The sequence below is a fragment of the Stomoxys calcitrans genome, chromosome 2 (assembly GCF_963082655.1).
Source record: "Stomoxys calcitrans chromosome 2, idStoCalc2.1, whole genome shotgun sequence".
Taxonomy (NCBI): Eukaryota; Metazoa; Arthropoda; class Insecta; order Diptera; family Muscidae; genus Stomoxys; species Stomoxys calcitrans.
In genome coordinates this window covers 116,990,747-117,007,597 of record NC_081553.1, presented here as the reverse complement: position 1 = coordinate 117,007,597, position 16,851 = coordinate 116,990,747, and the positions used below count along the sequence as shown (strand labels likewise).

Here is a 16,851-nt window from a genome sequence, read left to right as displayed (position 1 = left end):
AGGGTAGGTGTAGGGTATTATACAGAAGGCACTGCCCGACTTTTGCCCTTCCTTACAGGTTTTTTAATAGTTTATTACTAACAATGACAAAATAACATGTAAGAGCGTGCTAAGTTCGGCCGGGCCGAATCGAACCATACTTGGCACAATTGTTGGATATCATAAAACACGTCGTGCAAAATTTCATTCCAGTCGGATAAGATTTGCGCCTTCTAGAGGTTCAAGAAGTCAAGACCTAAGATCGGTTTATATGGCAGCTATATCAGGTTATGGACCGATTTAAACCACACTTGGCACAATTGTTGGATATCATACCAAAACACGTCGTGCAAAATTTCATTCAAATCGGATAAGAATTGCGCACTCTAGAGGCTCAAGAAGTCAATACCCAAGATCGGTTTATATGGCAGCTATATCAGGTTAAGGACCGATTTAAACCATACTTGGCAAAATTGTTGGATATCATAACAAAACACGTCGTGCAAAATTTCATTCCAATCGGATAAGATTTGCGCCTTCTAGAGGTTCAAGAAGTCCAGACCCAAAATCAGTGTATATGGCAGCTATATCAAAACATGGACCGATATGGCCCATTTACAATACCAACCGACCTACACTAATAAGAAGTATTTGTGCAAAATTTCAAGCGGCTAGCTCTACTCCTTCGGAAGTTAGCGTGCTTTCGACAGACAAACGGACGGACGGACATGGCTAGATCGACATAAAATTTCGCGACGATCAATAATATATATACTTTATGGGGTCTCAGACGAATATTTCGACTAGTTACCCCCCATCCTATGGTGGAGGGTATAAAAATGCACCAATCCTTTGGTAGTTTTTTGTAAAAAAATTTTATACCGACATTTTTTTCTTTTGAGGATTTTCTTAGGCAAAAGACATTTCAATTGGGAATTTTTTGTGTAATTTTGGGGATCTGTCTCAAAAAATCTGGCAACCGTACTGAGGAGTGTCATGTTTTTTAAGTCTGCATAATGTCCTACCTTTCTATTTCTGCATTTTCGGCAAATAATAAAATCGCTTCAATTAAATTAAATCAATTAAAAAAAACATGTCAAATATAATTAATAAAGTAAAAATGTCAAATATAGTAAAACGTAGAAATATGCTTATCCAATTTGTCACAAAGTGAAGGAATAGTTGCCCGTAACAACCAAATGCAGGCAGCATTAGGCTTTGCCACGCTGACAAATGCTTTCAATTTATTATTTAGCAGACCACATTAACAAGTCTCTTTTATCTTGAGCATTTTTCGGTGCACTCTCAAGACGAAAAATTACTGGGAACACATTATATTTGACGGATGGATAATGAGCCATAAAATTTTGAAGAAAAGGAAAAAAAAACAAAAAGAAAAATGGTAAGAAACAAAAACATCCCAAACCCCATTTTGGAAGAAAGAAAAACAAAAAAACAACTTGAAAATATTTAAATTAAAATACAAATAATTAGAATTTTACTTTAAGACCTTTGAGACCTCAGAGCCGGGGTTCGTGCGTGCTTGCGAGCGTGCCTTCTAAATATTAAAACAAATGAGGCATGACTAAAAACATACCTCCTATTCCTTGTCAAACGAATGAATGAACAACAAGGTGGTATGAAAGAGGCTGTTAAGCAGCGGCAGCTAATACTTGTGGTGCGTATGTATTCTAAGGCCCAAGCCATGGTCCTGGCTCTTTTGCAGCGCGTGCTCTATGTGAGTAAATATGCACACACACACAGACACACACACACTCCAACATGACTCTGGTGGCAAAATAATTAATCAAAAAATGTATGCGTAAAATTAGTGGTCTTTTGGGGATATGAGAGCAGAAGTTCGTAACAACAATAACACTCCCACACACACATACACTTACTAACTGAAAAATATGTACATACACATAAACTTGAGCAGACACGAAATGCACAGTGGCTCTAAAAATGGTACAGAAAACAAGTAAAAACTATAATAAGCTTGACCGGTCGCTTTGGGTCATTCTTCAAACACCATGTAAGTGTTCCAGCCGAAGTAGTTAAAACAACCTCTGAGTTGAAACATTCTGGATATTCTGTTTATTACCTTAAACAGAATGTCATAACTCGTGATAAACATTTTATTATATAACTAATAAGCGATAATAACCGCAAAACAGGCTGTTTTATAAAAAGGGGCAGACGATATATACACATTGTGAGCTGTTTCTCTGTACCTTTCAAGTCTGGTTCATCGAACGAAATTTTTGGTAGCCTCATCCAAGCAACCACCGTAGCGCAGAGGTTAGCAAGCCCGCCTATGACGCTGAACGCATCGGTTCGATTCCTGGCGAGATGACCAGAAAAAAATTGTAAGCGATGGCTATCCCCTTCTAATGCTGGCAACATTTGTGAAGTACTATACCCAGAAGGAAGAGAGATAGACCCATTAATAAGTATACCGATCGACTCAGAATCACTTTCTGATTCGATTTAGCTATGTCCGTCTGTCTGTCTGTCCGTCTGACCATGTTAATTTGTGTACAAAGTACAGGTCGCAGTTTTCATCCGATAGTCTTAAAATTTGGTACAGGCATGTTTTTCGGTCTAGAGACAAAGCCTAATGAAATTGGAAAAAATCGGTTGAGATTTGGATATAGCTCCCATATATATGTTCGTCCGATTTGAAGTAATAATGCAATAAAATTGTCATTTGCACATCGATTCTCACGAATTTGTGCAAAAAGGACTATCTTATGAGTCTCGATTTGAATTTCAAGGAAATCGGTTAAGATGTAGATATAGATCTCATATATATATATATATATATATATATATATATATATATATATATATATATATATATATATATATATATATATCGCCCGATTTTAACTTCTAGAGTTACAGCAAGTGCCTTAATGTCCGATCTTGCCAAAATTTTGTACTGGACGACCACCACAATATCTGAGAAGGTTGCTCGAATTCGATTCAGATTAAGATATAGCTCACATATATTCATTCGTCCGATTTTAAGATATAATGCTATAAAGTGCTCATATATTAGCCGATTCTCTCGTAAATTGGCAGGAGTGATTTTCTTATAATTTTCGCTATTGCTGGTGAATTTCATAGAAATCGGTTCAGATTTAGATATAGCTGCCATATATGTACAACGTTCGATTTTCATTTCTAGAGCCACTGCAAGCGCATTTACTGAACAATCTTGCCAAAACCTTGTACAACGCTTTCCTTGAGAACTACCACAATATCTGAGAAGTTTGCACGAAATCGGTTCAGATTTAGATATAGCTCCCATATATATGTTTGTCCGATTTTGAGAAATATTGCAATAAAGTGCCCATATGTTAACCGATTCACTCGAAATTTGGCAGGGGGGATTTACTTATCACTCTCGACTTTTCTAGTGAAAGTCATAGAAATCGGCCCAGATTTATATATAGCTGTCATATATGCATATCCCCCGATTTTCACTCCAAGAGCCACTGCAAGCGCATTTGTTGACCAATCTTGCCAAAATTGTGCAAAACGCTTTTCTCGATGGCTACCACTATATCTGAAAAGTTTGCTCGAAATTGGTTTAGAGTTAGATATAACTCCCATATATATGTTCGTCAGACTTTGGGTTATTTGCGATAATGTTCTCATTTGTCAACCGTAGTTATTACAGTTTGAACATATCTGCTCGAAATTTGATACGGATTGTTTTATTAACCACCTCAAAACATCCGCCAAAATTGGTGCAGAATTGTAGGTGTAGGGTATTACCGCCCGACTTTTTCCCTTCCTTACTGGTTTAATATTAATGGATGTTTCACAGATTGATACATTAGATCTTCCTTGTTGACTATATACCCAGGTCTTGTCAGAGTTTAGAAAGCATTTCATCAAGTCGTCTAAGCTCCAATTCTCTTTCCCATAAAAACACGAGTTTCAATTTGCATACTCGCCTACACATTTTGTACCCACTGTGCCAACAAACATTTTCCCAGCATGTTGCCGGTGCAACACTTCTTCATCCGGCTGGCGGTTATGCTGTAACTGGCTCCACTGTTTTTCAGCCGTGAAATATTTCCGAAATTATACATTAAATACTTCCCTTTTGGATTTAAAACGCAACAAACGTGTAACGGACAGGGGCCAACTTCTAATTCAAAATGCCTTTGGTTGGACAAGTATTTGATGCTTGTCCGCCTGCTTGCAATGCTCTGCGTTCATTGCCACTGAGCGTTTAATGGCAATGTTTAGTGATAAAGGTGTCAGGTGTATGTTTGATGTTTGGAGCATTGAGATTTGAGATTTGAAGGCCTCTTAAGTGGATGAATGATGTTGGAGCCTGTGTAATTTTTTCTTTCATGCTCCTCTATCATCAAAGGAAAACGCAGGCATTTTTACTTTGTTGCTCTGGGTTGCTTAATTTTTAAGGGCATATTTTTTTGAGATGTAGCCTTATATTTTTTTTCTAACTTCTTGGAATCTTTTCACCTTTTTTTTGCAGGTTTGGGGTTTGATGCAAATCTTTGTTATTGTTTTCATGGCGGGCAAAATAAATGAAGTGAAGTTTTATTGTTTTCATAAAAAATGAATATGGGATGTACAAAACGAAGATACCCTACATAAGGGCTGGGATGAATGTTTGCCGCAGCTTCATGTTTGCTTCAATGTAATTTCTTTATGTGTGGATTAAGAAAATATAATAACTTAATCTAGATAAATAAACCTTTTCCAACATGTTTAAATTTTTATCAGAATCCATGGCGGGGGTGCAATCAGGCCGTAGCATGTTGTCTGATACTATGACCTCGACTGGTGGAGTGGGTGGGCTAGGCTCCAATAACTGACAAACGAGTGGTCTGCAGAAGCGTTTGGAGAAGATCCCTGGTTCGAGTCTTTAGAACAGGGCCAAACCTCAGTTATCATCGCATGTCTATAATTATACCCTAGACCACTACTGTGGTACAGGGTATTATAGATTTGTGCATTTGTTTGCAACGCTAAGAAGGAGAAGAGCTAGACCCATCGATAAGTATACGGATCGACTTAGAATCACTTCCTGATTCGATTTAGTTACAATATGTCCGTTTGTCTGTCCATGTATTCTTGTAATCAAGGTACAGCTCACATTTAATGTCCGATTTTCTCAAAATTTTGCACAAGTGTCTTTTTTAGTCCAAGGATGAACGCTATTGATTTTGATCGGTCGAGATTAAGATATAGCTCCCATATATATCTTACATCCGATGTGCCCTTTTAAAGCTGTAGAAGCCACAATTTTGGACCGATCCTTAAAAAATTTGGAACGAAGTGTCTTTCTTAACGACCCAAAATGCTTAAAAAATTTTATTGAAATCGGTTCAGATTTAGATATAGCTGCCATATATATCATTCATCCGATATGCCCTTTTAAAGCTGTAGAAGCCATAATTTTGGTGCGATCTCTACCAAATTTGGCAAGAAATGCTTTTTGTGACGTCCCAATATGTGTGCAAAATCTCATCTAAATCGGTTCAGATTTAGATATAGCTCCCCTATATAACTTTCGTCCGATTTGTCCTATTAAGGCTGTAAAAGGCACAATTTTGATCCGATTTTTACAAAATTTTGCACGAAGTGCTTTTTGTGATGTACCAATATGTTTGCAAAATTTCATCATAATCGGATAAGATTTATATATAGCTCCCATATATATCTTTCATCCGATATGGCCTTTTAAGGCTGTAGCAGCCACAATTTTGGTCTGATCTTTACAAAATTTGGCATGGGCCGTTTTATTCAATGTCTTCATATGTGTGCAAAGTTTCTTAAAAATCGGTCCAGATTTAGATATAGGTCCCGATATGGCCTTATATGGCTGTTGAAGCCGCAGTTTGGTTCGATCTCTACAAAATTTTTCATGAGGTGGTTTAATTGACATCCCACTACGTGTGCAAAATTTCGTCAATATATTTTAATATATATTTTATGCGTTTCGAATTTTAAGGCTGTAGAAGCCACAATTTTCGAACCATCGTAAGAAAATCGTATAAGGTTCTATTCGATATTTCAAGAGGTATGCAAAATTAAAGTCTGACTAAATTTGGATATAAGTGCTATCTATTAAAAGTATATGCTCGGTGGTGTAGGGTATTATATAGTCGCCTCCGCTCGACTTTTGCCTTTCCTTACTGGTTTTCCTAGGCCATCGGCCTTCTCTGGCAAGCCAATACTCTTTGATAGTAAAGACGCGTCGCTCTCAGGTTTATTGAGAGGCTTAATGCGAATGATGCTAAAACTCTCACCGATAAGGAAAGAGGATCCCTTAAATGGGCTCAGAGGTTAGCTGCATAGGCTACCTCAAATAATACACGTCTAGATTCGGAAACGGTATGCGCAAGGGTATCTCCGGTGAGGAAATGGGCTTGTTTCCCGGTACTATAAGATATATATTTACTTCAGGAACTCCTACGTCCGAAAGTGAAGAGGGCTACCGAAAGCGATCTAGGTGTAAATCCGTGTAAGACAGCAGTAGTTATTTTCAGCAGGCGATACAAGTTATACACAGTGGTACCTGTCTCCTTCGGAGAAGAGAATGTTCTATTTACTATTTGCAAATGCGAATTTTCCCATAAATATTTCATTAAGGAACAGGTTCAAACTTCTCACATATCACTGAGTTCCGTCCGATTCAAATTTAAGCTCAATGATAAGGGGCCTCCTTTTTATAGCCAAGTCCGAACGGCGTAGCGCAGAGCGACAAATTTTTAGGGAGAAATTTTTACATGACAAAGTACCCCGGGCGAAAAATTTGTTCTGATGTTCTCGCCAGAATTCGTACCCAGATTTTCAGCGTAAACGGCGGACATGTTCAACTCTGCGCTACGGTGGCCTCCTTTACTATTTACTGGACAGGAAATTCACAGGGATGACTATTGTAGATTAGTGTGCCCCATCCTATGGTGGTGGGTATTAAATGGTTCAGATTCAAAAAAAACAAAAATGTTACGGGGTATATTCATAGGGGGTATATTCATTCATTCTGTTTGCAACACATTGAAATATCAATTTTTGATCCTTCCATATATGTATTTCGGATCGTCGTAAAATTCTAAGACGATTTAACGGTGTCCGCGTGTCTGTCCGTCCGCCTTTTGTAATCACTCTACTGCCTTCAAAAATTGAGATATTGAGCTGAAATTTGGCACATATACGTCCCTTTGCTGCACTCAGGTTAAGTTCTTGAACGGCCCAACTCGGTCCGTACTTGAATATAGCTGCTACATAGACCGATCTCCCGATTAAGGGTCTGAAGCCCATAAAAGCATTACTTTTTAACCGATTTCGCTGAAATTAGATACACTGGGTTGGTTTAAGCCTTCTAACAACTGATCGGAATATAGTTCAGATCGGACTATATTTAGATATAGCTGCCATATAGACCGATCTCCCGATTAAGGGTCTGAAGCCCATAAAAGCATTATTTTTTAACCGATTTCGCTGAAATTTGAAACAGTGAGTAGCTTTACGCCTCCCAACATAGGACCCAGTATACCCCCACCATAGGATGGGGGTATACTAATTTCGTCATTCTGTTTGTAACACCTCGAAATATGCGTCAGAGATCCTATAAAGTATATACATTTTTGATAGTTATGTCATTTAAAGTCGATCTAGCCATATCCGTCCGTCTGTCCGTCCGTCCGTCTGTCTGTCGAAAGCACGCTAACTTTCGAAGGAATAAAGCCAGGCGCTTGAAATTTTTCACAAATACTTTTTGTTAGTGTAGGTCGGTTAGAATTGCAAATGGGCACAATCGGTTCATACTTTGATATAGCTGCCATATAAACCGATCTTGGGTCTTGACTTCTGGAGCCTCTAGAGTGCGCAATTCTCGTCCGACTTGACTGAAATTTTGCACGTAGTGTTTTGGAATCACTTCCAACAAACTGTGCTAAGTATGATTCAAATCGGTTCATAATCTGGTATAGCTGTCATATGAACCGATCTTGGATCTAGACTTCTTGAGCCAATAGAGGGCGCATTTCTCATCCGATTTGGCTGCAATTTTGCATGAGGTGTTTTGTTATGACTTGCAATAACTGTGCCTAGTATAGCGTAAATCGGTACATAACCTGATATCGCTGCCATATAAACCGATCTGGGATCTTGACTTCTTGATCCTCTAGAGGGCCCATTTTTCATCCGATTTGGCAGAAATTTTGTACGACGACTTCTCTCATGACCTTCAACATACGTGTCTAATATGGTCTGAATCGACCAATAGCTTGATACAGCTCCCATATAAACCAATCTCCCGATTTTGCATTTTGAGCCCCTACAAGGCGCAATTCTTATCCGAATGGACTGAAATATTACACAATAACTTCTACAATGTTTAACATTCAATTCATTAGTCCGATTCGGATCATAACATGATATAGCTCCAATAGCATAACAGTTTTTATTCAATATTCTTTGTTTGCCTATTATACCCCCCATCATAGAGTGTGGGGATACTAATTTCGTCATTCCGTTTGTAATACCTTGAAATATTCGTCTACGACCCCATAAAGAATATATATTCTAGATCGCAATGACATTTTAAGTCGATCTAGCCATCTTTCGAAGGAGCAAAGGTAGGCGCTTGAAATTTTGCACAAATACTATTAGTAAGTCGGTTGGGATTGTAAATGGATCATATTGGTTCATGTTTTGATATTTTGATATAGCTTCCATATAAACCGATATCCATATAAACCGATATTGTGATTTAACTTCGTGATCCTCTAGAGGGTGCAATTATTATCCGATTTGGCTTAAATTTTGCACTGTGACGTGCTCTATGAATAGGCTAATTATGGCCCGAATCGGTCCAAAACCTGATATAGCTCCCATATAAAACAATCTCTCGATTTTACTTCTTGAGCCTCTAGAGGGCGTAATTTGCACAGTAACTGTATCTTTGACCTCTAACATAGGTGCTAAATATGGTTTAAAATGGTTCATAATCTTATACAGTTCCCATATAAACCGATTTCCCGATTTTACTCCCGATTTTACTCCCGATTTTACTCCTAGAGAACGTAATTCTTATAGGATGTTACTCAAATTTTGCACTGTGACTGCATCTATGAACTCTAACATACGTGGCAAATATGCTCTGAATAGGTCCATAACCTGATATAGCTCCCATATAAACCGATTCTCCGATTTCACTTCTTGAGCCCCTATAGATCGCAATTTTTATCCCATTTTGTTGAAATTTTGCACAATGGTATCTACTATGGTTTCCAACATCTAAGCCAATATAGGCAGAATCGGTTCATAAGCTGATATAGCTCCAAAGGTATAGCAATTCTGATTCATTATTCTTAGTTTGACTATAAGGAAATACCCGACATAGAACTTGAAAAATGCCATCCATAGAGGGGACCTAAGCCGAATGATATTTTTGCTTTAAAGAAACATATGAACAGATATCATCTAAAATTATTCCACCAAATCCCTCATACTTCAGTAGATCACTTGTTGTATGTATTACCATTGTTCTCCATAGTTGCCTTGTTAAATGTAGGGTACAATAATAGCCACTATTGCTCCAGACTAACGCATAAAATTCGTCTTTCTAAATGTTTAAATTATTCAAAAACCACCACTTTACCCTCGTAAAGTAGATCAGCTAGGTGTTGTCGGCATATAAAGGAGCTTAGCAGCAATGAGTCGACGACCATGGCTAAGCACAGAAAAGCACTTTCCCTCCATTTCGGGATCCTTGGGGATTACAATTTATTTATACTAATGTTGACTTAGAGTATAAGAACATTTAATATATGAGACTGTTGCGTCGCTCAGGTAATAAATAGTTAAACGTGTCTTTTAATTAAGATTCCTTGTTTTTCTGTTGTTTCCTTTGGCAGCTTGTTTGTTGGTTCACTTATTTATTTCTTCACTGTTGTTGTTGCCCTAGCTGCTGCTGCTGAGTACTGTCAAAATTAATTTTTTATTCCCTTTGTCCTGGACACATTTAAGGATAATTTCCTTTTAAGATTCTTTTATGGAATAACAACAATGCGCCTTAATGGACATTTTCATGCACATATGCACAAATGTGTCACCATGATATCCTGTGATTTGAATTTCAGTTTATCCTCATGGCAAAAAACAAAGTTCTTCAAGTAGCCTTAAATAGGAGATTTTACTCTTAGGAATTATATTCCTAGAGGAGACAAACAACGCATATGCGGGAGTGGAAAATGTTCATAAGGATTTTTTGTAATTGCTTTGAGCAGCAATATAGCCTGGGCAGATTTAGGCTTAATGTGATGAGCCCAAAATAGCCTTGAATCATGTTTCTAAGGCTTCAAGAATTCAAGTACGGTCGTAGGTTTATATGGGAGCTGAGGAAATGTACTTCACAACCAAATTTCGCCATTTTACCAATTCTCAAAAACTCCTGATCTAATGGGTGCACCTATTTTAGCGAAATATTGTTTGTCCCCTTATGGTAACCCAAAATTGATATAAAACTTTAAGGTCAAATAACCTGGGGGGACGACCACTCCCAAATAAACCCCCGAATGGACGTGCACACCGATTGCGACTATATGACCATCAAATCAAAGGTATTTGAAAGTAGAATACAAATCTGATGTAAAAAGTTGGTCCAAGGCTTCTGAGAGGCCCTCAAGATGAACGATCGGTTTATAAGGCAGATATATCGGATTGTAAACCTAGTTGAACCATACTTGGCAAAGTTGTTGGAAATTATAACAAAACGAGTCGTTCAAAATTTCAGCCAAAACGGATAAGACTGCGCCCTCTAATGGCTCAAGAAGTCAAGATCCACGATCGGTTTATATGACAGCTTTTTCAGGTTATTAACCGATTTGAACCATACTTTGTACAATTGTTGGAAGTGATACTGAAACTACAGCCAAATTTCAGCCAAATTGGATGAGAATTGTGAAATCTATAATATCCAGAAGTCAAGACCCATGTTCGATTTATATGGCAGCTATATCACACCATTGACCGATTTGGCCAATTTACAATCTCAACCCACCTACACTAATAAGAAGTATTGTCCAAAATTCAAAGCTGCTAGCTCTACTCCTTCGAAAGTTAGCGTGCTTTCGACAGACAGACGGATGGATGGACGAATAGACGGACCGACATGGCTAGATCGACTTAAGATATTATGACGATCAAGAATATAAATACTTTATCGGGTCTTGGACGAATAGTTCGAGGTGTTATAAACGGAATGACGAAATTAGTATACCCCCATCCTATGGTGAAGGGTACAAAAATGATTAGGATATGGATGATTTTCCAATATTTTGGAAATTTTTCCTTTGGTTAAACATTATTTTATAAATGCTAAGGAGTTTTTTCTTAAATGGGATACCACCGGAGGCCATCGTAGCGCAGAGGTTAGCATGCCCGCCTATGACGCTGAACGACTGGGTTCGAATCCAGGCGAGACCATCAGAAAAAATTTTCAACGGTGGTTTTCCCCTCCTAATGCTGACAACATTTGTCAGGTACTATGCCATGCAAAACTTCTCTCCAAAGAGGTGTCGCACTGCGGCACGCCGTTTGAACTCGGCTTCAAAAAGGAGGCCCTTTATCATTGAGCTTAAACTTCAATTGGACTGCACTCATTGATATGTGAGAAGTTTGCCGCTGTTCCTTAAAGGAATGTCCATGGGCAAAGTTTGAAATTTTGGGATACCATCGTAATTTTGCGTCTTATTATTATACTTCTACAGCATTGTCACAACACTACTACTCGAGGTTCTTAAGTGTTTCCTAACAAACTGACATTTCTTTCTCGAGAGGTGTGGTATAAATCCTCTGCCCCCGCCCTATTACCCTTAATTCAGAGGAAATTTATTGAATCAAAACTTTTTGTTATCTTATTCCTGTTTTTGTTTGTTTTGTGAACTGTTGTAAAAAATGGCCCTCCCCGAACTTTCTATTATGCAAATTTTTGGGGGCATTATTATTTTTTTCTTCGAAGCCCATTTTAAACAAAACCATTTAATAACAATTCATTAACACTAAAATTAAGTAAAACAAAGAGGACATTATTTATATGTTTACACCCTTTTTAGGCCAGAATTGTCGACATTGGCCAAGGCAAGAACACAAACAACACAAGCACCACAACTGGCTGAAATATATGTCCATTTAACAAATAATCCAAAGTTAAGAGGCAGCTACAAAACTTTATGACTTTTTGACTTTGTCAGTCGACAAAGCGAACGAATGCACAACAAACAGGAATGATGATGAGCGAGCATAGCAGAGACTTTGATTGGGGAGAGGTTAAAGCCTTAGCAAAAAAAAAGAAACACCACGACAACCAGGATTAAATGTGGTTTCCATACAAACAAAACACGTACCATTCAGAGGCATAACAGCAGCAAAAGCAACAACCACATCAGCTAATGCCACCCACTTCTACAAAGCAAAAAAAATGAAAAATAGTTTTTTAACAACAGGCCATAAACACTTTTTGCTCCGTCCCCTGTCATGCAGCACAGCGAGGTGCGGAGTTAAGGAACTGATGGAGAAATACTTGGAGACCCTTTTTGACATTACCCAAAAATTCTCATCTAAGGCGTAAAAGTTTGTCATTTCATTAGAAAACAACATCCCTCTGCCCGCCCTCTTCTCCCCAATGAACAGTACCTGAACGGATAAATGAACAGAACGTAATGACATTTTTAGGCAGAAGTAGGCACAGTGAAAGATTTAAGAATTTTTTGTGAATGATTTATTTTTATATATTGGGTTGCCCAAAAAGCCATTGCGGATTTTTCATATAGTCGGCGTTGACAAATTTTTTCACAGCTTGTGACTCTGTAATTGCATTCTTTCTTCTGTCAGTTATCAGCTGTTACTTTTAGCTTGCTTTAGAAAAAAAGTGTAAAAAAGTATATTTGATTAAAGTTCATTCTAAGTTTTATTAAAAATGCATTTACTTTCATTTAAAAACTTTTTGGGCAACCCAATAAATTATCTTTATTTGATAATTTATATAAAAAGCAAATAATCTACACGAGATTTGATCTAACTAAGTAGCATAGAATGAATAGTATTAAGGAATGTGATGAGCACATACTTCCTGACACAGGTTTACCGCCTTGCTATCACTGGCTAGAACAGACGTCTCAGTCATTGTGTCCGTCATGACAGGTCACTGACTAATCGGAAACATGCTGACAGTCTAAAGGTTGCCAGTAAAGACTCTTGCAGAACCTGTGTGGACATCGAAGAAAAAGAGACTACAGAACACCTTCTGTGGGTGTGTTCCGCACTGGCAGTCAGAAGGAGTTCCACTTTAGGTTCCCATTTCTTTGAGAACCTGTCTGATTTAGCGGATGTGAACATTCGCAAGTTGTTGGGCATTTGAAAGCAATCTGGATGATTCAAAGGTAGGAACTTGAAGGCATATTCCTTCTTCTGTTCCTGTGATATCACAATGGACAAAAACGTCTGAGTCTGATGGCAGACTGACACTTAAACCTAACCTAACCCTAGTAGGAAGTATTCATGTAAAATTTCAAGCACCTAGCTTTATTCCTTCGAAAGTTAGCGTGAACAGACAGACGGGCAGGGCTAAATTGACTAAGAATGTCAAGACAATCAAGAATAAATACACTTTGTTGGGTCTCAGATCAATATTTCGATGTGTTACAAACGGAATGACGAAATTAGTATATCCCCCATTCTATGGTGGAGGGTATAAAAGGGAAGTAGGAGAGGGAGTAACTCGGGCAAACAGACATGAGCATCTGTTTAAAGACAAAAGGGAGAGAGAGAGGGAGAGAGAGAATAGGCTGGTGCAACGACCGATAAGTTTCATCAGCTTGAGATACTCCCAGTCGGCCACCCCAGGCCAGGAATAGCAACGAGGTTGAAATTCTGTTGAGAGAGTAAAAAAACACTTCCATGCATAATCTTATGCCTTCTGCCTGAATCGCGTCCAATTGCACAGCAGATACTCGACCGTCTCCAACTCCTTCTTATCCCTACACACCGTAATGTTACGATGTTACACCGTACCCAGACACCGCTTAGTGGCTTGGGACCCAATACAATCTGACAACAGCCCCGAAATATCCCAGACACTCTATGCATCCCCCGATAAACCTAGATATCACATGGCCCGCAGCCAGAGCCTTCTGGCAGTCAACATATGTCGTGACATTTTGATTAGGCCACCGTCCCAGGATTACATCCAAAGCTCTGAGAATAGCAAAAACCTAAGTCTGAGAGACACTGTGCAAGTGTTGACTGGAGAGTTTCGGTCAGAGGCCGAACTACACCGGCTCTCGCTTAAATACAGAGTGCTTATGATGATCTCTATGACAAGGTGAGTTATTGGTCCTTTAAATAACCAATGTACTGATTAGAGGTGTGCACGTGAGTCGTGAGTGAGATTCAAATCCAACCACGTGATCGTACGTGACAGTCATTGAATTAAAATTCTTCCTTCGTGTGGGTGAGTGAAATCATGATTCCGACACTAATCAAAAATCACGAGGGTCTTTTATTACCATTCCTATGCGGGACCACAATCAGTAAACTTTTACGGATAAGGGGTATGCAGAAAGGCCATAAGAGTCTTAGAGATGGCATACGACTGGGCTTGACCTAGGGATCTCAATGCCAACCCAGAGAAGACTGAAATCTACCTGTACAGCGCGAAGATGGGCCAATTTGATGCACCACGTTCCCTCAAAAGAAGGACTTCGACATCTGACAAGTTCAAATTTTTAGGAGTGATCTCGGACAGGAAACTGAATTCACTCAGTAGCGTACCGAGAGGCTCACGGATGTTGGACACTAAGCTTGAAACGGGGCCTGAATTGAAGGACAGTCCGCTGCCTGTACAGGAGCATGATTAGACCAAACTTACTAATGCCTCAGTAGTTTGGTGGACTGCGATGGAAAAAAATTGCAAAATAAGGATAATACAACAGATTCAGAGAACATGTTATCTTCGCATAGGCGAAGCGATGAGGAACATCTGACGATTCATATGCATACAGATTAACTGTGGGGCGGCCGCTGCGGCTATGACAATTAAGGCGATAGGAGAATGAATTGAGAATAGGAGCAGGGTACACCATAGTGGTATAATCGAGGCTACGATAGGAAACCGGGAAAGAATAGAAGAGGTTTCCGATCGGATACCTGAAACGACACTTGAGGTCGAATGCGAGACGCTGCCGCCAGCGGCACAATCTTGGGTTGAAGAAAATCTATATGTTCATGCTACACAGGTGGATCAAAGCTAGAGAACCGAATAGGACTGGGGGTCTGCATTAAGAATCCAGGGACTGATATCTGTTTTCGACTGACTGATATATTACGGTCCTCAATAAGACGATTTCGATAACTGCCAAAGTTAAATACTTAGGTGTGATCTAGGACAGGAAACTAAATTGGAAGTGCCACTGAGAAGGCTCACAGATGTTGGGCACTATGTAGACGGGCCGTAGGCTCGAAGTGGGTCCTGATTCCGAGGATAATCCACTGGCTCTATAGGAGCGTGATTAGACCAATACTTACTTACGCCTCAGTAGTTTGGTGGATTGCTATGGAGAATAAAGTGCAACATAAGGACCATACAATATATTCAGAGAAAATGTTGTCTTGGCATAGGCGGAACGATGAAGACCACGCCAACTAGGGCACTGGAGACTATTCTGATATCTGACCCATTGACATACAGATTAAGTGTGAGGCAGCCACTGCGGCTATGGGACTTAAGGTGATGGGAGAATGGATTGAGGATGGGAGCATCTCATACCATCGCGATATAATCAAGGCGACGATAGGAAACCTGGAAGGAATGGAAGTGATTTCCGATCGGATACCTGAGCTGAACTTCGAAGTTGAGTGCGAGGCACTGCTGCCATCGGCACAGTCTTGGATTGACGGAACCCTAGTATTGCCATCTGGAAGATCTTTACAGTCAGTAAACTGGCCATCAGAGCTATAACAACCAGTACGGTATGGTCACGAACAATCTTAGAGTGTAAGAAGGAATTTTGTGTCTTCCATAAGGATTGCACGATCTGCATCATTTCGGTGTCGGGCCACAGCGGAGTAAGGGGGAACGAAAGAGCAGATGATTTGGTTGTGAAGATCAGAGAACTGCTGTAAAAAACTTGGTTATCAAGAAGCCTTCCGGGTCCACGCAGTCCGAGTTAAGGGCTTGGGCGACGAACGGACATGTAACACTGTGGAACAGCGATACGGTCGATAGGGCAAAGAAAATCCTATGGGGAAATCGTTAGAAAGAGGGCCTCTTTTTCTAATAATTAGTGAAAGGAAGTAAGAATGAAGTCAGATTAAATTCGGTATCAATACGATACTACTCACTTTTGCAAAATATTCACTTATGACAAATATTAGCGGCAAGTGTTAGCCTGTATACGGCATGGGAAGGAGACGATGAGACGCCAACATACAACAGCGCTAAGGTGGGGACACAATACCTGGCATAAACCAACTACGAGGAGTGGTATGGAAAATAATTAGGGATTTTGTAAATAGCATGGAATTCCTGACTTAGATTTTTCTTTTTCGAGTTTACTTTTTAGTATTTACAGCGGTCAAAAAAAGTATTCATCATTCAATGTTTTTTTTTTTAATAAGTCTACAAAAGACAATTGGAATAAAAACATATTAAACTAATGATGCAGTAGTGCTTGTGTGATATATATGTACACAATTTCATTGTTTTTAAAGAAAAAAAATAGTATTTATTGGAACAAAAAGGGCCATTTTACAGCTGAACACAAAAAATTAAACAAAAAAAGTATTCATCATTGCAAAAAAACAAAAAAATAAATAACA

At 39.0% G+C, this 16,851-nt stretch overlaps 1 protein-coding gene and 1 long non-coding RNA gene across 3 annotated transcripts in view; one reads left to right on the top strand and one right to left on the bottom strand.

Annotated features, from left to right (window-relative positions):
* Positions 1-16,851, bottom strand: part of LOC106081982 (tubulin beta chain) — a 265,225-nt gene that overhangs the window by 13,703 nt on the left and 234,671 nt on the right. The gene's annotated exons all lie outside the window — the stretch shown is intronic.
* Positions 1,070-4,736, top strand: LOC106081983 (uncharacterized). The gene is made up of 2 exons (XR_001220437.2): positions 1,070-1,381; positions 4,496-4,736. It is a non-coding gene; the product is annotated as an uncharacterized LOC106081983 (long non-coding RNA).